The sequence below is a fragment of the Lathyrus oleraceus genome, chromosome 3 (genome assembly GCF_024323335.1).
Source record: "Lathyrus oleraceus cultivar Zhongwan6 chromosome 3, CAAS_Psat_ZW6_1.0, whole genome shotgun sequence".
In the NCBI taxonomy this organism is placed as follows: Eukaryota; Viridiplantae; Streptophyta; class Magnoliopsida; order Fabales; family Fabaceae; genus Lathyrus; species Lathyrus oleraceus.
This window is the reverse complement of record NC_066581.1, coordinates 232,103,323-232,126,250: the sequence shown is the minus strand read 5'-3', so window position 1 is coordinate 232,126,250 and position 22,928 is coordinate 232,103,323.

The following is a 22,928-nucleotide window of genomic DNA, read 5'->3' as shown; positions in this document are numbered from 1 at the left end:
GTCAACTCCGCAAGAATCATGGAGCAATTGGAACAAGAGAACAGAGAATTGAAGGAAGAGGTCGCCAGACTTGCGCTTTGATGGAGCAACTCCTTGCCGCTCAGAATCAACCTGCTCCGACGCCTGCAACTCCTACTCAGAGGACAGTCATTTCAGAAGTAGCTGCTTCTACAGCGCCAGTCAGCACCCACGCGCCCAATGCCATGCCGCCCGGGTTTCCTTGGGGCATGCCCCCAGGTTTTATGCCAGATATTCCTGCGCCAACCTTCGCTCAAATGTCGGCGTCTAGCTCAGTTCCTATCGCCGCTCCTCCTGTCGTGCATACCATGCCAAGGGTAGACGACATCATCTATCACTCCGAGCCATCTGAGGGCACAGACGTTCATGAAAAGATGGATGCCATGAACGATCAATTCCTTGAGCTGAGAAAGGAATTGAGGACTCTTCGAGGCAAAGACCTATTCGGCAAGTCTGCAGCCGAACTCTGCCTAGTTCCCGGTGTCAAGATACCGATCAAATTCAAGGTCCCGGACTTTGAAAAATATAAAGGGAACACCTGTCCGCTTGCTCACCTGGTCATGTACGCCAGGAAGATGTCAACACAGACTGATAATGATCAACTCCTGATTCATTATTTCCAAGACAGTCTATCCGGTGCAGCGCTCAGATGGTACATGAGCTTGGACAGCGCCAATATCAGATCCTTCAATGACCTTGGCGAAGCTTTCGTCAAGCAGTATAAGTACAATGTCGATATGGCGCCTGACCGAGATCAACTCAGGTCCATGTCGCAGAAAGACAAGGAATCGTTCAAGGAGTACGCCCAGAGATGGCGAGAGCTGGCAGCTCAAATCACTCCACCGCTTGAGGAGAAGGAAATGACCAAGATTTTCCTGAAGACTCTTGGCTCATTCTATTATGAGCGGATGGTAGCAAGCGCTCCCTCTGATTTCACCGAGATGGTGAACATGGGGATGCGTCTCGAAGAAGGTGTCCGTGAAGGACGGTTGGCTAAGGATGATAGCTCTTCCTCTAAACGATATGGGGCGTTTAAGAGGAAAGAAGGTGAAGCACATGCTGTTCAATCTCAGCCCAAACACAGAAGACCCTCTGTTCAGAGGAATCCTGCACGACATGCCAGTCATCAGCACCAGGTGGCTCACGTAGCACCTGTTTTCAAGGACAATACTCCTCAACATCAGCAATATCAACATCAACAGTATCAGCATCAGCAGCAATATCAACAACCGCAGTACCATCAACAACAATCTCGTCCACAGCAACAGGCTTACCAGCCTCGTGGGAGTACGAGTAATCAGGCAAACGTGGGTTACGAAAGGAAGAAGATCAGTTTTGATCCGATTCCTATGTCGTATGCGGAGTTATATCCCTCTCTAATAGAGCGGAAGTTGGTTTCTCCGAGAGATCCTCCGGCTATACCGGTCAACCCTCAGTGGTGGTATAAGCCTGACCTACACTGTGTCTATCATTCTGGCGCTCCGGGCCATGACATAGAAAATTGTTTCCAGCTGAAGACTAAGGTGCAAGACCTTATGAGAAGTGGAATCCTGAGTTTTGAGGACTCAAGCCCGAACGTCACCAAGAACCCATTGCCTGCGCATGGGAAATCTGTCAACATGATTCAAGAATGCCTTGGGAAGTACAAGGTCAAGTATGTCAGCCACATCAGGCAGTCGTTGGTTGAATTACATCGGATGTTGTGTCAGTACAGCTACTTGGAGCATAACCACGACAAATGCCGCGTTTGCTCAATTAACCGTTTGGGTTGCGACCAGGTCCGCGAAGAACTTCAGAAGTTGTTGAATGAAGGTACCATTGAGATTCTCCAGAATCGCAATGTTGATGAAGTTGAGCCTGAAGTGAATGTCATATCACCAGTGTTCAAGCTGCCCGAGCCAGTTGTTATCCGCTATAATAGCAACAAGCCGAAGGCTTCCCCTTCCTTGGTCATTAAACCAGCTGGCCCTGTGCCCTATTCATCTGACAAAGCTGTACCCTTCAGATACAATCCTGTTGCTGTCCAGGATGGGGTCGAAGTGCCTTTGCCTTCAACTTCCGTAACCAATATTGCTGATGTCAGTGGGTTGACCCGGAGTGGTCGTGTGTTTTCCGCACCTGCTAAAGCCCCTGTTGCTTCTGAATCCGTTGAGCGCCCTGTGGGGACTGCTGTGAATGTTCAGAATCCGGCACTTGATGTCGCCAAACCCTCCTCATCCGTACAAAAGACTCCTGTTTCTTCAGGTGGCCCAAGTGGCATTGTTGATGAAGAATCTGATGAGATGCTGAGGCTCATCAGAAAGAGTGAGTACAATATTGTAGACCAGCTTCTACACACGCCCTCCAAGATTTCCATTCTTTCTTTGCTGCTGAATTCAGAACCCCATAGGGAGTCTCTGCAAAAGGTCTTGGATCTGGCGTATGTTGATCACGACGTCACCCTTGAGCAATTTGATAGCATCGTTGCAAACATTACCGCTTGCAACACTTTGAGTTTTTGTGACGCTGATCTCCCTGAGGAGGGAAGAGACCACAACATGGCCTTACATATTTCTATGAACTACAAATCAGATGCAATGTCCAATGTGTTGGTGGACACTGGATCGTCCCTTAATGTATTGCCAAAATCCACACTCTCTCGTCTGTCATATCAAGGTCCTCCTATGAGGCAGAGTGGGGTTGTTGTGAAAGCTTTTGATGGGTCGCGCAAAACCGTGATTGGGGAAGTTGATCTCCCTATCAAGATAGGACCAAGTGATTTTCAAGTTACTTTCCAAGTAATGGATATCCGCCCATCTTACAGCTGTCTCTTAGGCAGACCATGGATTCACGAGGCTGGCGCCGTGACATCCACCCTACACCAGAAGCTGAAATTTGTGAAGAACAAGAAATTGGTTGTAGTAGGGGGAGAAAAGGCTCTCCTGGTTAGCCATCTGTCTTCTTTCTTGTATATTGATGCAGAGGATGAAGTTGGAACTCAGTTCCAAGCTTTATCTATTGATGAACCAATCGAGAAGAAGTCTCATTCATTCACTTCCTACCGTGATGCTAAGCTGGCCATTGAATGTGGTGCAGTTGCTGGTTTGGGGAAGGTGATTGAACTTGAAGACAACAAATCCCGGGCTGGCATTGGCTATGGTTCTGGGGCATGCAATGAGCAAGGTCTGTTCAAGAGTGGAGGGTTCATTCACGCCGATCAACCTGAAGAAGAAGAAGCTGCTGCCATCATTGAAGAGGAAACAGAAGACTTGAACAACTTTGTTATTCCTGGTGGTGTCTGCCACAATTGGGTCGCTGTAGATGTTCCTACAGTCATCCATAGATCAGAGTAATTGTTCATTTTGTTTAAAACCCTTCTCCCATGCCAAAAGGAGAAGTGATGACATTGTTGGCAGCATTTAATACAATGATGTTTTCATTCAATTAATGCATTAACATTTGTTTTTCCTTTGTTTTCACTTTTTGCTTTTCTGCATGAAATCAGTGATCACAAAAAACCATAAAAACAAAAAAAAAGGCAAACATTCTTCATCTGCATAATGGTTTGCTTGTTTAAATGCTGAAGTTTTTTCCTTAACCAAATCATTATGCAGGTTGATCCTAAAACCCATTGAACATAATGATCCAACGCCATCTCCCAATTTTGAATTCCCTGTATTTGAGGCAGAAGAAGATGACGTTGAGGGGGTTCCTGATGAGATTACCCGTCTCCTTGAGCACGAAGAGAAGATCATTCAGCCGCATCTCGAAGACTTGGAAACAGTCAACTTGGGGTCTGAGGATTGTGTTCGTCTGGTGAAGATCGGGGCACTTCTTGAAGAGTCTGTCAAAGAAGATTTGATCAGTTTGCTACGAGAATATTCAGATATCTTTGCTTGGTCCTATGAAGACATGCCGGGTTTAGATACAGATATTGTGCAACATTTCCTGCCTTTGAAGCCTGAGTGCGTGCCTGTGAAGCAGAAGCTCAGAAGAACTCATCCAGATATGGCAGTAAAGATCAAAGAGGAAGTTCAGAAGCAAATTGATGCGGGGTTTCTGGTGACTTCTACATATCCTCAATGGGTGGCCAATATTGTGCCTGTTCCTAAGAAAGACGGAAAGGTCCGCATGTGCGTTGACTATAGAGATTTGAATAAAGCTAGCCCAAAAGATGATTTTCCTCTACCACACATTGACATGTTGGTAGACAATACAGCTAAATTCAAAGCCTTTTCCTTTATGGACGGATTTTCTGGATATAATCAAATCAAGATGGCACCAGAGGATATGGAGAAGACAACATTCATCACACCTTGGGGAACATTCTGTTATCGAGTGATGCCCTTCGGTTTGAAGAACGCCGGAGCCACGTATCAACGAGCTATGACTACCTTGTTTCATGACATGATGCACAAGGAGATCGAAGTCTATGTTGATGATATGATCGCTAAGTCCCGAACGGAAGTTGAGCATGTTGAGCATTTGTTGAAGCTTTTTCAGCGTTTGAGAAAGTTCAAACTTCGCCTGAATCCAAACAAATGCACATTTGGAGTCCGTTCCGGCAAATTGTTGGGTTTTATGGTAAGCGAAAGAGGTATTGAGGTTGATCCTGCCAAGGTCAAAGCAATACAAGAGATGCCTGCACCCAAAACTGAGAAGCAAGTCCGAGGTTTTCTTGGCCGCTTGAACTACATTTCCAGATTTATATCCCACATGACTGCCACATGTGCGCCGATATTCAAGCTCCTCCGGAAAGATCAGTCGCATGATTGGACCGAGGATTGCCAGAAAGCTTTCGACAGTATCAAGGAGTATCTGTCTGAACCTCCGATATTGTCTCCGCCTGTGGAAGGAAGACCTCTGATTATGTACTTAACAGTTCTTGAAGACTCGATGGGTTGTGTACTCGGTCAACAGGACGAATCAGGGAAGAAGGAGTTTGCTATATACTACCTCAGTAAGAAGTTTACTGATTGTGAGTCTCGGTACTCTACACTTGAGAAGACGTGCTGTGCTTTAGCTTGGGCTGCCAAGCGTTTGCGCCAGTACATGATAAATCATACAACTTGGTTGATATCCAGAATGGATCCAATTAAGTATATCTTCGAGAAGCCTGCTTTAACTGGGAGGATTGCCCGTTGGCAGATGTTGTTATCTGAGTATGATATTGAGTATCGAGCTCAGAAGGCTATCAAGGGTAGTATCTTGGCTGACCATCTAGCGCACCAGCCGATTGAAGATCATCAGTCTGTTCAGTTTGACTTCCCTGACGAGGAAATTCTGTATTTGAAGATGAAAGATTGCGATGAGCCTACACTTGATGAAGGTCCAGAACCGGGTTCCAGATGGACGATGGTGTTTGATGGCGCTGTTAATCAATATGGAAACGGAATTGGGGCAGTGATTATTACTCCTCAAGGTCCACACATTCCGTTCACAGCAAGGCTAACTTTCAAATGCACGAATAACATGGCGGAGTACGAAGCCTGTATAATGGGACTTGAAGAATGCATTGATTTGAGAATCAAGTATCTTGATGTCTATGGTGATTCGGCCCTAGTTGTCAATCAGATCAAGGGTGAATGGGAGACGAATCAGCCAAGTCTCATTCCGTACAGAGATTACGCAAGGAGAATTTCAACATTCTTTACAGAGGTTGAATTTTATCACATTCCTCGAGATGATAATCGGATGGCAGATGCTCTTGCAACGCTTGCTTCCATGATAGTGGTCAGATGGTGGAATGATGTCCCCAATATTACTGTGATGCGCTTGGACAGACCAGCTCACATATTTACAATCGAAGAAGTGAAAGATGACAAGCCTTGGTATTTTGATATCAAGAATTTCCTCCAGAACCAGGTCTACCCGCCTGGGGCATCTGTGAAAGATAGGAAAACTTTGAGAAGGTTGTCAGGCAGTTTCTACCTCAGTGGTGAAGTGCTGTATAAGAGGAATTTCGATATGGTTTTGCTCAGATGCGTGGATAGACACGAAGCAAACCTATTGATGACTGAGGTCCATGAGGGTTCATTTGGTACTCATTCCAATGGACATGCCATGGCTAAGAAAATGCTGAGAGCGGGCTACTATTGGCTGACAATGGAGTCTGACTGTTGCAAGTATGTGAAGAAATGTCACAAGTGTCAAATTTATGCGGATAAGATTCATATTCCTCCGACACTCCTGAATGTGATTTCATCACCATGGCCTTTCTCTATGTGGGGAATCGACATGATTGGCATGATTGAGCCGAAAGCGTCCAATGGGCATCGATTTATTCTCGTAGCAATTGATTACTTCACCAAATGGGTTGAAGCCGCTTCGTACGCGAATCTAACCAGACAGGTGGTTGTGAAGTTTATCAAGAACCAGCTGATTTGCCGTTATGGTGTGCCAGAAAGGATCATTACTGATAATGGATCCAATCTGAACAATAAGATGATGGATGAGTTGTGCGCTGAATTCAAGATTGCACACCATAACTCCTCTCCCTACAGACCTAAGATGAATGGGGCTGTTGAAGCTGCTAACAAGAATATCAAGAGGATCATCCAGAAGATGACTGTCACGTACAAAGATTGGCATGAGATGCTGCCATTTGCTTTGCATGGATATCGTACGTCTGTACGCACTTCAACAGGGGCAACCCCTTTTTCTCTTGTTTATGGCATGGAAGCCGTTCTCCCAGTAGAGGTGGAGATCCCATCAATGCGAGTCTTGATGGAAGCCAAGTTGACTGATGCTGAATGGATTCAGAGTCGTTACGACCAACTGAATTTGATTGAAGAGAAGCGATTAACTGCCATGTGTCATGGTCAGTTATATCAGCAAAGAATGAAGAAAGCATTCGATAAGAAGGTCAAGCCTCGTGTGTTCCGAGAAGGTGACCTCGTGCTCAAGAAAGTTTTGTCTTTCGCGCCCGATTCCAGGGGCAAGTGGACTCCAAACTACGAGGGTCCATATGTTGTTAAGAGAGCCTTTTCAGGCGGTGCCTTGATGCTTACAACAATGGATGGGGAGGATTTCACTCGTCCTGTGAATTCAGATGCAGTCAAGAGATACTTTGCCTAGAAAAAAAAGTATATGCAAAAAACAGAATAGCTCGCTAAGTTGAAAACCCGAAAGGACGGCTTAGGCAAAAATGAGCGTCTCGGTGGAGAACCCGCAAGGGTAATCCAGGCAAAAATTAGAGACTTGAAAAAAAGATATATATTTGCATCCCGCTAGATTGAGTACCTCACCCTGGGGCAATCTAGGCAAAAATTAGGGATTTGGCAAGTAACTGCATCCTGACAAGACTTTCTGTTCATCAGTCGTCATTTCGTCAGAAGATTCTCGATTCGTCGTCAACCGAAGCTTCGGATACATCGAGATTCAAATTGGTAGAGAAAGGATCATTATGTTCAATGAAGCCCTCTTCCAATATATATCACTGATTTCAAATTTGTACAGATCTATGGAGTCTTGCCATTTGCAGGCTACCATTCTATCAAATCAATTTGAGCTTTTTATCCAATTATTTGCACTCTTATTCGTTTCAATTCAACAAATGTTTTGCATGTTTTAAATTGATAAAATATCATTGTCTTAAACAAATCAAATTTTTCAAAATTTTTTGTTTTAAACAAAGTGAACATTCACAAGATTGAAAGGATACTCAAGAATATCTCAGTGCTCTCCCGAGGGTGGCATGATTTCCAACAGGTAGGACATTGGTTCATATTCCTGTCTTGGTGGTATCTTCTTTCTTCAGATCTTTGTTGGGGTTGTTCCTCAAACAGAGTTGTTGTTGGGGTTGTTCCCCCAGTATAGTCGCAAGCAGAGTGTTGTCGAAGACTTCGTTTTCTCCAGCAGCAGTTTTCCCCAGCATGGGTGTTTTCTTGTAGAAGTTTCGGCGGTTGATGGTTTGACATCTTGGTGCCCCGTCACTTTCTCCAGTGGGTCGCATTCCCCAGACTTTATTTGTCTCCTCAGCACAGTCATGAGTAGAGTTGTTATTGATATCCCCATCGGATTTGCGAGCAGAGTTGTTGTCACTCTTCCCAGTGCAGTTGCCAGCGGAGCTGTCTGTTTCCTCAGCATGATCGTTTTCTTTTTGAAGACTCGGTAAGTCAGCGGTTTGATACCCGGTATTTTACCTTTTCCCCGGCGAAGTCGTCTGCGGAAATTGTTGCTATCTCTCCATCAGAGTTTTTCTCTTCAGCAGAGCAGGATTTATTTTCCTACTCAGTGGTTGATTTGGGTTGATATCCCAGTATTGCAACCATCTTTTCCTCAGCCTAGTCTGCAGGATGTTTGTTGTGGCAGTTTTGCCTGTTGAATACTCCTTCAATCCCCAGCATGGTCGGATGACGGCTTTGGCCTCCAGTGAACGGATTGAATTCCTGACTGTTTGTGATCCCCAGTAGAGTGGCTTGTATTGCAGAATCTACTTGTTGTGATCAGTTTGCTATCTATATTCTCCCCAAGTGGAGTGGTTCGTTGCAGAATCTATTTGTTTGATCTGTCCTCCTTCAGTGGGTTTGTTCCCCAAGAGAGTAGCCGACAGTTTTCCCCAGTAGAATTGCTTATGCAGTTAGATTCTATTTGGATGATATCATTCTCCCTCAGTGGGTTATTCCCCCAGCGGAGTTATTCGGGTTTGCTTCTACAGCAGTTCGTGCTTGTGCAGTGCACTTGTTTGTTTCTCAGTTGACACTGGGATCTCCTGCAGATGCTTTGGGATTTCTCTTGTTCCCCTACAGATTCGTCTTGGTGGCTGTATTGCCCGTTGTGACTTTCTGTACCCTGATTGGGTTGTTTCCTGATATCTCTGATCCTCTGCTTCTCCAGCAGTACCCGCAGATCTTTGCTTTACAGCATATAGATCTCCGCAGATTGGCTCTCCAGCTGGTTTTTCCCCTGGAAGTATAATACCGGACGTTTGATTCCTGAACCTGTTGTGTTAGAATTGTCTGTTTTGTCAGCATTCATCAAGCATAAATCACGCATATTCATGCATATTCATAAAACATTCAGATATTCCTGTTGCATTTCTTGCCATATATCTTTTGTTTGTCGTGTCTCCTGCAACGGGTGATAGAGATCTCTTTACAGATCTTCCCAAGCAGATGTCGGGTGTTATAAAATCTCTCCATATAGAGTCAACCCCATAAGCAGAAAATGTTGTCTTTCCTTCTGCAGTTCCCCACTGAGATATATCCTCGTGGATGACGGTTTTTTCCGTTTCCTCCCAACACATATATTGGGATGGATTTTCCTATTTGAGTTACATCCTCATTAGGACGTGTCTTTATTCAGTCTGTCTTTTCGGATTATTCCCGAATTGGCTATGTGTCAGATATCTTGTACTTCCCAGTGGGTTGTTCCCCAGCGGAATGTTTTTGGGCCTCTACCCTCATACCGGTAGCTATAAGTCCCATCTTTCCTGACATTCTTAACAGAATTTGTGGTTATACACCTTTTATTCTCCAGCCAGAGTTTTTGGTCTTCTACCCCGTATTCAGTAGATGTAAACCCTAATTTTGTTGGTTATCTTCATCTAGTTCTTGATGTTGATTTTCCTTTGCTTGGATAAGTTGCTCAGATCAGCACTTATATCCCTAGCAAGTCTTTTGTGGATAATTGCCGTATGCTAGCAATTTTATCCCCAGTGGGTCCTTTCACCGTTTGCTAGTGATTTGTTCCCCAGATCATTGGTTGTATACCAATGCATCCCCAGCTAATCCCTATGGATAATTGCCGGATGCTTGCAATTTATCCTCAGCAGATCGCCTTTCATTTACCCTTTTGTCGGTAATGTCTGTTGCTCCTTTTGATCGGTCATCACTATATACCTATTCTGGTATCCTGATGCCTTTCTTTTCGGATTTTTATCCTATAAACAACCTACAACCCGGTTAAGGATAATTTTCCATGCGAGTATATTATTCACGGTTTGCCGGTAATGAATAGTATATCTCATGCGCTCGTTAGTTGGAATCCTTTGTTGATTTTCCCCAGCTGAGCAAGATTCGTATTCTTTGTAGAATCGAATGTCCATCCTATAAACAAGTCTGCTGTTCTAGCTTTCTTCAGGGTGATGAGTGTCTTGGAACACAAACCAATTCACGATTTCGGATCTTATCCTATAAACAACCTACAACCCGGTTAAGGATAATCTTCCATGCGAGGTTATTATTCACGTTTTGACGGCTATGAATAATATGTCTCATGCACTCTTTGGGTTTGTGTCCCCAGTTGAGTAGGATTCGTATTCCTTATGGAATCGGATGTCCATCCTATAAACAAGTCTGCTGTTCTAGCTTTCTTCAGGGTGATGAGTGTCTTGGAACACAAACCAATTCACGTCTTCGGATTTTATCCTATAAACAACCTACAACCCGGTTCAGGATAATTTTCCTTTTCGAGTATATTATTCACGGTCTGCCGGTAATGAATAATATGTCTCATGCGCTCTTTGGTCGAACACTTTGTTTGTTTCCCCAACTGAGTAAGATTTGCATTCTTTACAGAATCAAATATCCATCCTATAAACAAGTTTGCTTTCGCTCTCTTCAGGATGATGAGTGTTTTAGAACACACACCAATTCACGTCTGTGGTCGGTCACCTGTTACATACCTACAACCCGGTATCCTTGGTGTTCCTTCCCGATTTTTGTTACCCTTATACCGGTAACACCTCATTTTCTTTGGTGCTTCCTCAATGAAGTTTTCCCGTTGCTTCTCCTCAGGAGTCAGCTTGTGTCTCTCCGATGGATTTATTTTCCTTTGGATTTCTTTTCCCCAGTGTGAGTCCTTCACTCCCTAGTGAGGCCCCCAGTCTGTTTTCTTTTCTTCTAATCAGAGTCGTGTCTTGTTCACGCTGTGTCAGTTTTGTCTATCCCCAACTAGAGTCTTGTTAGAGTCTCTGTCCCTGGTGAGTGTATCACTCCGATTGGGTCGTCTTTTCTTCTGTGTGAATCATATTCCCCACAGAATTTTTGTCCTTTGCATACATACATTTGCATCATGAGGTCTCTTAGGGACCAAAATTTGTCTCATTATTGTTATTTAAGCCCATTCTTCCGCGTCGAGATGAAGATTTCTAAACTTCACTTCTCCGGCTAGAATGACCTTAAATAGGGGCATCTGTAAGACCCCAATTTTGGCCCTAAGATCCCTCATGGCCCATATCATATCATATCATGGCCTCAAGGATCATTACATGCCCTAGCTTCCCTCCTAGTGGGTGGGTACCTTGTGAGTGTGGTTCTTGATCACCAAGCATGTCTTGCATTTGTATATCTTTGCTTTTCATATGTTTACTAACCAAAAAGTACGAAAATATTGTCATTCTAACCATGTTACTTGCAGCTGAGGCAATCATCAGCCAATTAGGTCAAAATCAGTCAAAGTCAGTCATTGCAGGGGAAGGTGGCCATTCTTGCAGAATTTGGGCACCATGACCAATAATCAAGAGTTCATATGACTTGTGACATCATTTGGAATCAAGATATCAAGGAATTAGGGTTTGGAATTCATCAGAAGGTGGTTCAGTCAAGCAAAACCCTAGAAAGTCAAACTTGGTCAACTGTGGATTTAATCAGTGATTTGAGGATGGGATTTGGTCTGAGAGGTCTCATTCATGTCTATACAAGCTTCATATATCATGTCAAGCATCATCATTGAAGAATTTGAAGTCAAACAGAAAATTTCCAGAAATGGAAAGTTGACCTGTAATTGGAATTTACCAAAAATGGAAACTTCTTGATCCTAAACTTGCGTCATGATACAAGCTTCAAATGAATTTTTGTCCAACATGAAAGTTGAAGATCTTGTTCTCCCATTTTCAAAAAGTCCAAGAACACTCAAATCCCATGAATGGTTTGCAAGATATGATCAATTCAATTTCAAAAATTTGTGAACTTCAAAGAGCCATATCTCATGAACCATAAAGCCAAATTTGGTGGGGTTTTTTCCTACAAACCACATTTCATCTCCTCTTTCCAAAAATATAAATTTCATTCACCAAAACCTTGCCAATCAAAATGGCATTTTTTGACTTGTTTCATTTAAAATTCAAGTTTGACCAAAAGTTGACTTTTTGATTTAGCAAGTTTTAACACTTTTGGCCAATTGGGAATTGTTTGGAAGGCTATTTGCAACATGTTCCAAGCCCAAATTTGTGCTCATGCTACTATCATACCACCATTTTGGCCAAAGGTGCAAACTTGGTAATTTTTGCAAATGGCTTCATAAGTAAAAGCAATGTTTAGCATTTCAGGAACAGACACAAAACAGCAGATATAATGGTCATTTGCAGCATGTTACAAAGCACATTTCGTGCAGACTCACACCCCATTGCCAAGTTGGTGAAAGTTAGCAAAATGACAAAAATGCTTCATTTGAACTAATCTTGTTTAGCACTTCATTAACCAACATTAAACAGATGTATATAACCTTATTTTCTGCACAACAAAACCCTAGCAGCCTCATTTCCAACAGAGAAAAAACCTTTGCTCTCAAAAAACACTTTCTTCATCTTTTCGAAATTCTTCAAAAAAACACCAAAGAACCCTTTTATCTACTGCTTGTTCCTTCACATATAAACCATTTGGAGGCATTTTCAGGGGTTAAACACCAGCTGTAACCACATTTTTGTGGACTGTTTTTCCAAGCTACATCAATGGCAGATTTTGGTTTGAGCCATCTCATGCTTTCTTGAGCTAAAGTAACTTCATCATCCATCATTTGAAGCTTGAAGCAACGACTGTTTTGGGCATTTGGAACCAAATCATCACTGTTCCATTCTTTTCTGCAAAATCAAGTAGGTTTTCGAGTTTCATTATTTACCAAACCATGATATGCTTCTTATAGATCTCCATTCCATGAGTGTTTTGAGCTTTGAACCACTTAAAATGACTGATTAATTAGGGAGAAATGTGAAATTGAATGTTGATGCTCAAACATGTTTTTGCTTGGTTTTTGATTGTTAGCTTGATTTAGTAAATGTGAATGTTGGATTATGGATGTGCTTGCTTAGATGAACGTTTTGATATGCTATTTGTCGATTTTGGTCGTGAGATGCTCATGCTGGTTTTTTTCTTAAAATAATGAACAAGGTGGTGACGGTACTGTTAAAAACCCTAGTCTTGAAATCCCAGAATTCCTTTTGGTTTACTGTACCGTGCTTTGGCTATGCTAATTCGTTTTTTGCATGAAGAATTCCACTGTTTCGTTGCCATAACCTGTCGCTAGCTGACACATCCCCAAATCAATACTCACCGTTTCATTTATTTGCACACAGTAATTTGTCCACTTCATGAAACACGTTTGGGCTGCTGGCTTATTTTGTTTTACATATGCAGCACTATTTCTTTTGCCTTGCCAAGTCCCAGCGTGCCACATCACCACCGATGCGCACCGTTTCACTTATTTGCAACAGTGATTTATTTTTATTTCATGGAAAAAACGATTTGGTTTGTTTGTTTAGTTTGTTCTGCATGCTATCACTGCTTTTCCATTCCCATGCCCTGTTACCGTGTGACACACAGTACATTAAAACTCACCGTTTCATTTAACTTCCCCATGAATTACAATTTTGCCACGCTGACCACCCTGTTTGACCACTATGCCTTGCTCTTTGTTCATGTTTGCCTCAATTATTCACTCATCTTCAAAAATCCATTTCTCACTCAAATTAAATCCAAAAATCCTGAAATTTTTTGCATGATGATCACAAGAATGTCCTCTATTTTATTATGATTTTTAATAATTTTTTGGTTGGCTGGATTTTAAGTGGTATGAGTTTTCTTGTCATGTATGCCCAATTGATACCTTGTGCCAAAACTTTTGTGAAATGATGAGAATGTATCCAATGCCCCTGAATTTTTTTGTGGTGAAACTAGACTCATTCATCTTTGTTTTGGTGTAGAGTTTGTGCATTTATCATTTGTGGTTTGCTAGTTATGATTTTCTGAAGTAGGGTGTGACAGTTTGTGTCACACCAATGATGTGCGTTTTCTTGATTTTTGTTCACATACTTCCTGGCCTCCAAATGATCCCAAATTTTGCATGAATGATCTCTTACATGTCTAGTTTGTGTATGAATTTTATGGGATTTAATTATGCCATTTCCAATTTGTTTGAGAATTTTCTTCCCTGCCTAGTCAATTGTTGACTTTGTGTGATACATGTTGCCAAATCCTTTGTGAAATTCTCATACCATATTGTATGATCATGAAATTTCATATGTGATAACTAGACATCTTGAGATTTGCATTGGTGTTAATCTCATTCATTTCTCATCTGTTTTCAATTTGATATGATTTTTTGAAGTTGACCCATGTTTGTTGACCTTCATTGTGCATGCTTGAATTTGGTTTGACTTCTTGATTTTAATTGACTGCCTTCCTCTCATCCAAATGCATTGAAATTTGACATGCTTGCCATGCTAGATGTTAGGATTGAATGTGTTTTATTTGATAATTTTTGAGATTGTTTGGGTTGACTTTTGAATGAGGTCTTGCTGTTGACCTTTTGTATGCTTCCTTTGCCATGCTTTGCCTTCTTTGGTCTATAAAATGATAATGATGCATGATTTGATTGTGAATCCAATTGAGATAGCTTCTTAAATGTTTGAACATGAATTGGGTTGACTTTTCTTTGCTGTTTTGACCTTTTCTTTCATCTTTGACCCTAGGCTAGTCCTAGTGGTCCTTTGAGCTTACAATTGAGTTAATGTTTCAGGTTAAGCACCAATGCCTCAATGATCATTCAAATTGGATTGAGTTTGATTATATATCATGTGCTAACCCTTGTTTTGTAGGTGTGACTCATATAGTTGAGTCTTGTGCTTTGCACATTGGTCCCTCTGTGGTTGACTGTTGTTTATCCATTCCTTTTGTTTTAAACTGTTGAACTGTTTACTAATTGGTTTGACCTTTTCAGGTACTTTAGTTGCTTAAGTTCTTTGAACTTGCTTTGCTTTGCTATTTAGCAATTTGCTTTGAGGTATAATTACTTCTTCTTCATGTAGTCTGGAGACCCGGTCTGTTATTTGACCGGGCAAACTGTCTGAAGTCCTCCTTAAGAGGCAATGCTTGTGTGTGTTTAAAATTGTCCCAAGCAGGAAAAGTCCTTCAAGTAAGGCAATTGGTAGATCAAAGGGATAAGTAGCCTATCCCCTACTATTCAGTGTGTCCTCTCCTTGCTCCCATTACATGGTTGAAGCATCGAGATAAAAACCCAAGATCAATCGAGTCAATAATGTGGAGAGAGCTCCATCTTTCTGAGCTCCCACACTTTCTTAAATGCTCTCCCTGATTAGGGATAGAAGCAATGAGGCACACCCCTCATCTCCTTTCATCTGCTTCACCTTAGCCTCTCAATGGCAAGGTTAAGAGCAAATCTTTTACCCTATTCCAGTTGGCCTCAGTGCCTTAACCCTCTTGTGTGAGCCTCCTTGTATGGTTATAGAGTGTGCTGTTTGATTCTCATTGATTGTTTGATTGTTTCATATGCACATGCTTGCTTGTATGCTCTATGCATTTATCATCATTAATTGCTCATCAATGCATAATAATCATCTCATTTGTCTTTGTGACATTATCATTGCTGTTTACCCATTGAGGACAATTGTAAGACCATCCATTGGCCATTGCTCCTATGATATGGAAGTGAGTATAAGACCATCACCTTGGCCACTCATCTTATCTTTGCCTGATGCATTTGATTGTATGTGAGGAAGCAACTGTAAGTCCCTGCAAGTTGGCATTTGTATTCCTAGGATCATACTGTGTATGTTAGAGTAAGTCCAGACAGATTGGCATCTGACATCCATGTTTTGCTTTCTCTGTTTATGTGAGGTTGCAATTGTAAGTCCCTGCAAGTTGGCATTTGCTCTCCTATGATCACATGTTGTTTTGTTTGTTTGTATGTGAGGATACAACTGTAAGTCCCTGCAAGTTGGCATTTGTATTCCTAGGACCATACTGTGGAGGTTAGAGTAAGCCCAGACAGATTGGCATCTGACATCCATGTTTTGTTTTTCTTTGTTTATGTGAGGTTGCAACTGTAAGTCCCTGCTAGTTGGCCTTTGTTTTCCTATGATCATATGTTGGATATTAGTGTAAGCCCAGACAGATTGGCATCCGGTATCCAAGTTTCATTTTCTTTTGAGGAGATTAGTGTAAGACCATTGAGTGGCATCTGATATCCATCTCTGTTTTAGGAGACTGGGGTAAATCCATCTATTGGTATCCGGTATCCGCCTTTTATTTCTTTGTTTGAGGAGATTAGTGTAAGACCATTGAGTGGCCTCTGATATCCAGTTTTATTTTAGGAGATTGGTATAAGCCCAGTGATTGGCATCCGATATCCGCTTTTGCTGACTTTCTTCTTTGTTTGTTATTATCCATTGCTTATTCCAAAGGACACACTTGAATCATCTCCCATATGATTTCAAGAAGTGAACCTTCTAAGAAGTTTTACAGTCCATCCTCCTCCATTCATTCTCATTATGTCCTAAACCTTTTCACACTTTACTTTTAAAACTTGACATAAGTGTCGTGCAAACATCTCCATGCTTTTCAAACTAAAAACCTGGACCCAAGTCCTTGACTTTTTTCAAACTCCATTTTCATAACACTTCTTTTGAATCAATCTTAATCATACTTTGACTCCTTTCATAATCACAATCAATTAACTTCACTCATTCACTTGTTTTGGCTTTGTCCATTGTTAATCTTTTCATGCATTAGCCATAGGTTTCAATTATCATTGTGGCTGATGTAAATCTTGCCTATCCTTAGTGAGTCGACAGTAAGACTTCCGTACTGAAAACAGGGCTAACCCCTCTAGTACGTCGAAGCTATCCTCGCATGGTGGATGTTGTTTTTGGTCGAGTGTTCTCCCATTGATAATGAAAAGCCTCAGTGCTTGTGTTTAAAACTGAATCCACCAACTTTTGGAAATCTTTTAGCCGAACTACGGCGTTTTGATCCTTACCTTTGATGGAAGGTACGTAGGCAGCGGGTTCATCCGTTCGAACACAAAAATAACTAACTTGTACATTCTTTTCTCATCATCCCAATCATGTTTGCACAATATTTATGTCATAACAAATAACAATCTTTTACAACAAGTGTGAAAAGGGCTCCCTAGGAGTACCTAGGACGTAGTGGGTGCCTAACACCTTCCCATTACGTAATTTACCCCTTACCCAGACTCTCTGATCTTTTTTATTAGTTTTCTACGTGTAAAACTTCTTAGGCTTTTGTTCGCTTTTTAGCCAGTCCTTTGGATAAATAAAAGTGCGGTGGCGACTCGAAATTTCATTGTATCTCTTGCTTATGATTTAATCGATAGATCATATAGCGACGAATACACCGCTACAGGGGGCAACAATGTTGTTGTGAGGTTCTTGTTGAGACGGGGTAACGTAGAATTTAAGAGGACGATTTTGTGGTCCTTCTTCAGCCATGTTTGGTTTTTCTTCTGATTTAGGAGGAAAGGAGATATCGGGAATACCGTACTTTTGTTGATATTCGTGTATCTGGTGTCTCACGTATAAGAAACGCTCTAATTCAGGGATTGGTAGTGCTAAGTTATCGCCTTGTGAGCGAGTACTTGGCATACAATCAGGGAAAGAAGGGAGAGAAGATTAGTTTTTGTTTTTTACCTTAGTCTATACCGTGTAACGAAAAAATCGCACTATTCGACTAAAACAGGTCCCCGGCAACGGCGCCAAAAACTTGATGCTTGTAGTGACTATATATAAAATATAGTTTGTCGGGTACTTGATTGCAAGTGCACAGTCTAGTCGCTTTAGTTTTAAAAGATATCGATCCCACAAGGACCTATGGTCAAACTAGTGTTACTAACGTCACTATGTTTAGCTAAGGGAATTGATTAGTAGAAGTTCGGGGGTAATATAGTAAATCTAAGGGGAATTTTTGGTTTTAAGAAAGAATTAATGGAAGGAATCAGTATGCAGTGCATTAATTGTCAGGGATTCGATAAGTCACCGGTGAATAGTTTAAATGTCAAATATCTCTTAGTAGAAAATGTTTATTTAAAATGCTTTATCTCACACTCTCGTGGTTGTTGATTCGGCCTATAACTTTAAGTCAGAATGTACGCTCTCGCTGTCCCATTTGAAGTCAAAATTACTTTTTGAAAATAAATAAGTTCTAATTGCTTTTAAAATGCTCTCGTTGTTTTTAAACTCAATGCTTAACTTTTACTATCCAGCTTGAGCCTCACGCTCTCACGATTGTTGGTTCTCACCTTAGTTAATTTCCCACTCTTGTGGCAAAACCGTATTAAATAGCTTTTCACACTTTTGTGATAAAGTTAATTAAATTTGGATTAAAAACTTCAGCCTAAAAGGTTATTTGAGAAAAAGGGTTTTCACCGATTATTATTAAATCTCATCCAATTAAGTTGCTACATACCGATACCGGTAGTTTAGCCGGACATATTAAATAAGGCAAACACAAGGCATAAACATATCAACATTGCGGCAAACATGCTTATAATAATAAATGGGCAATAACAATAATAATTCAATAAAAACCTGGAGATCGAAGTAACAAAGTATAGCGATTCTTGGAGTACTTGAGCAGTCCTCCACAAGTCGGTAGGCTTTGCTTCTTCAATACAAATTACTATTAAAATTAAATAAAGGGTAGTAGTTCCCCAGTGTAGGAAACTACTACTATGGCTAACTGGAAAACTAACTGGAAAACGGGAAGGAAAAAGGGAAACTCTAAAAAGAATGGCGAATAAAATAAGGCAACGGAAACAAGGTTGCTGGAAAGAAAAAATGCTAAAAGCTAGAAAGCTGAAAAACTAAATTGCAGAGCGTAAGTGTAAAAGTAGGCGTCCTCAATTTTTCTCATTCTGGTCCTTTATATAGTGTCCTTTAGGTCTTGGTGGTTGATAAATTCAAGGGAGACTTGGTTTTGAATGAGGAATCCGTGGGAATAAGTTTGTTGGAGGAGATTTAGGCACGTTTGGGTGCCTGTGTGTGGCTGACTGTTTCAAAGCGCATATTGTCGCCGCGTGACGCTCGTCATGGGCCTGTGACGGTCGTCACAGTCTGGGTCGTGACGAGAGTCATGAATCTGTGACGGTCGTCACAGCAGCAAAATCTGCATTTCTGCTTTTCTACTTTTTCTGTGCTTTTTCACCTGTTTCTTCTTCTTTTTCTTATTTTTCTTATTTTTCTTCATTTTGCTTTTTAGTGCATGGAGACTTAAATACTTGCAAAAACAACAGGAATACTTACGCAATAATCGGGATATTAATCGAAATGGTGTGATCTTTGAGTGTAAATTAAGGCAATTATCTGATGTATTTTCGCGTTATCAATATATATATATATATATATATATATATATATATATATATATATATATATATATATATATATATATTATATTAGTTATTTTATCAAATAAAGGGCCTTAAATAATTAAGTGAACAAATAATGTTAAAATATTATTTATATTTCATTCAGAAATTAATTAATTAATTAAATAATTAGATATGAGCTCAAATATGAGTGAATATCATGATGACCCATTTGGGAATAAACCTTAATTGGTCATCACACTATATATAGGTTATGATCTCCAATATACCTTACACACAAAAATTATCCTTTCTCCCAATCTGAAGAGAATTCAAGACATAAAGAGTATCAGTTGAGGAAGAACCACAAAAGCCATCAACTTCTGGATTTTAGGATTCCCGTCAAAGCAGTTTTTCTAAATGGTCCAAGTATTCCATTTTTTTATTCTTTAATTTTATACATGCTTGATTTCCGCGTATAAATTATATATTATAATTTCTTGAACATGTATATTTTGATTAATCATTATTAATCATAATTCTAACATCACATGAATGCTTTCAAGCACAACTTTGATGTCTTTGACATTTTATTTACGAGATCTCACAAACATTTAGTCCCTATAAAAGTTATGGTACAATAATCACTCCATATCATATCTGAACATCTAAAGTTTTATAACAACATTTAAGAAGATGAAGAAAAAATAAAATAAAAAAGGTAAGTGTGTGAGTATATTGTGTACTCATGTTTTGAGAGAAAATATAGAGCATGCCAAGACATTGTGGCTAAGGATAAAGAGAAAAAATAGTTTGAGATAATGAAATAAATAATGGTCAAAATCATAGGAAAGGTGATGACAGTCCATCATTGCATATATTTAGTCGAAGAATCGGAGCAAAATAAGTTAAAGTTGAGCAAATTTGAGGAAGAATGACCAAAGAATGAGGAAAAAATTGTTAAGTATGCTAATTGTAGACTTAGTGAAAATTTGAGAGAAAAAGTAGTAAAAAAAGAGTGAAGTTTCGAAAATAATCACACCCACCATCGCGCACGCGATAGGGCATTAAAAGTTGCATCACGCGCGTGATTGTCACTTTTCTAGACTTTTTTCTGACGCGTTATGGTCCATTTTGACGTCTTTAAAAGAGGTTTCTCAGCACTTTCACAAGGGTTACGATTTTGGAAGATTGAAGAACGAATTATAGAGCACAAATGGTGATTTTTGGAGCATTTGAAGCCATTGTAGGCCATCTCTTCAAGGGACTTCTTATGTTATCATTGTTTATCAATTGTGGTATTTTTAATTACACTATGAGTAGCTAAATTCTTCTAGGTTAAGTTGTGTTATGATGAAATTGTCTCTTAATTATTGGATCCTATGTTGATTTGACCATTATATGAACCTATTGATCTATAATTTTATTCAATTGCTTCTTGTTCGTAATGCTTTTTATGTGTTATACCGTTTTAATCTGATTTTGAGCACATATGGAATACTGACCATTAATCTATGTGTTGGACCTAGGACAATTGTTGTACTTACGCTGGTTGAATAAGGATACGCGACCCCGAATAGTGACATCGAGAATTAACGTTCTATACATCGCCTAACCCTGCTTACATTGGCAGAATAGGAACATAAAGCTCCTGGTAGTGGTTAGTGAGTTATTTCGTAAGGGATTGACTATAACGATTTTGTTAATTCATTGTGAGGTTATAATGATTAGATAATTCATACAGGGCATCAAACATCAACAAGGGTGGAATAGGGGATTCTACAACACAACCTCACCATTTTGTTTACGTGTGTATTTACTTTTTGCACTGAAACTTGAAAATTTCCCCTTTTTTTAGTTTTTCCAAGTTGCACATATTTTTTCTTGCTTGGAGGCATTCCATGTGGATTAAATCTTTTTATTACTTCGACATTATCTGTACACTTGTCGAGAAGTCATCATGTTTTGGGTGCCATTGCTCGGGATTGTTGATAATTTCAACAAGGCGGCGCTTGTGCAACATTTAGGTTTTTTATTTTTATTTTTATTTTTGTTTTCAATTGTAAATATTTTCATTTGTAAATATTTTTATTTTTGTTTCTTCTTTCTTTTATATTTATTTTTATTTTTCTTTTTCTTTTTGTTTAATTTTTTTATCTAGTGCAATGCTACTAAGGTATTCTTCTTTTTGTTTTGTATGTAAGGTTAAGACAATCGTGCAAGATGACGTTTATGCTACCTTTGTAAAGTTTGAAGCTTTTTCAAAGGAGCTTGCAGCAAAAACGCTAATTATGGAAAATGCTAGAAATTATTCAGAGACAGAACCTTACATCAACACTGATCATTCATGGGATGAGGATTCATCATCTCAACTTGAAGAAACCTTGACTCCGTTTATAAAGATGACTCGGTTTAATTTCTAGAAAACCAACAGGCTTCAAGAGATCATGCGAAGTAACATGGAAATATCCTTCGAGAACTTAGCTATATAACTTGGTCTAGTAGCTAGCAAATTAGCATTAAAATTGAGCGCTAGTGGGGAGTTCGACGGGAAAATTTTAGATAGTTCAAGAGATAAGAAAATTGAAAAAGAATTCAAAAAGGAATGTGAGATCATTGATGAATGAGGAATTGAAAAAGAGAAAGAAGAATAAAAGTGTACAACATCTGATAAAGAAATAGAAGCAAGAATAGAAGAAGCGGGTGAAAATTATATGTGGAAAAAGGACAAGAATGCAATATGAAGATTATACAGTTTTGTATTAAGCTCCAAGTTCAATAATTAGTTTAGACTTAGATGTCCAACTACAAGATCTTCAACAAAAGAATAATCCTACACCTAGAAACAAAGCTGATAAAAGAGGAGAAATATATGAAGTATTAGTTGAGATTTATACCTTATTCAATACTATCAAGCTGGAGAGAATATGGAAGAAAAACCTTTAATTCCTGAAAGTGATGGAACTCCTATCAAACAAAAGGAAGAAGAAGATGGTGTATTTTTCTTGTCATATATGTCACCCTAACACAAAAATCGAAAGATCAAGCTTAGGACCTCAAAGAAGCGCTGGATGGGAGGCAACCCATCATTTATAATCTGTTTTTGTGTTGCAGAATTTACTTTATTTTTATTCAAGACCATCTAAAAGAGGAATTAGCTACTCAAGCATAACCATTCCATTACGATCTATGTTTGCTTTAATAAACAAGTTTGTAGATGTGTTTTTTTCTTTTCAGATTTGCAAGTTTAACACTTTAGCATTGAACAAATGATCCAAAAGAAACTTGATGATCACAATAGCAACTAGCAACTTAAAGGCGAAAGATGAGAAAGAATCAACGAACTTGTACTCAACCTACATATACCTCATCTAGTAAGCTTTGAGCCAAATATTTCCATTGTTCAATTTTCTTTCTTTTTGAGTGTATCCATGAATTATTCTCTTATCTGATTTGATCTATTTCCGATTAAGTTATTTGGTTTGACCAACACACACTGAGGAATTTTTTTGTTTATAACTTTGAGCCTTTGTAAACCAACTTGTAGTAATAGGTATATCCATTGCTAACCACTTTGAGCATAAACC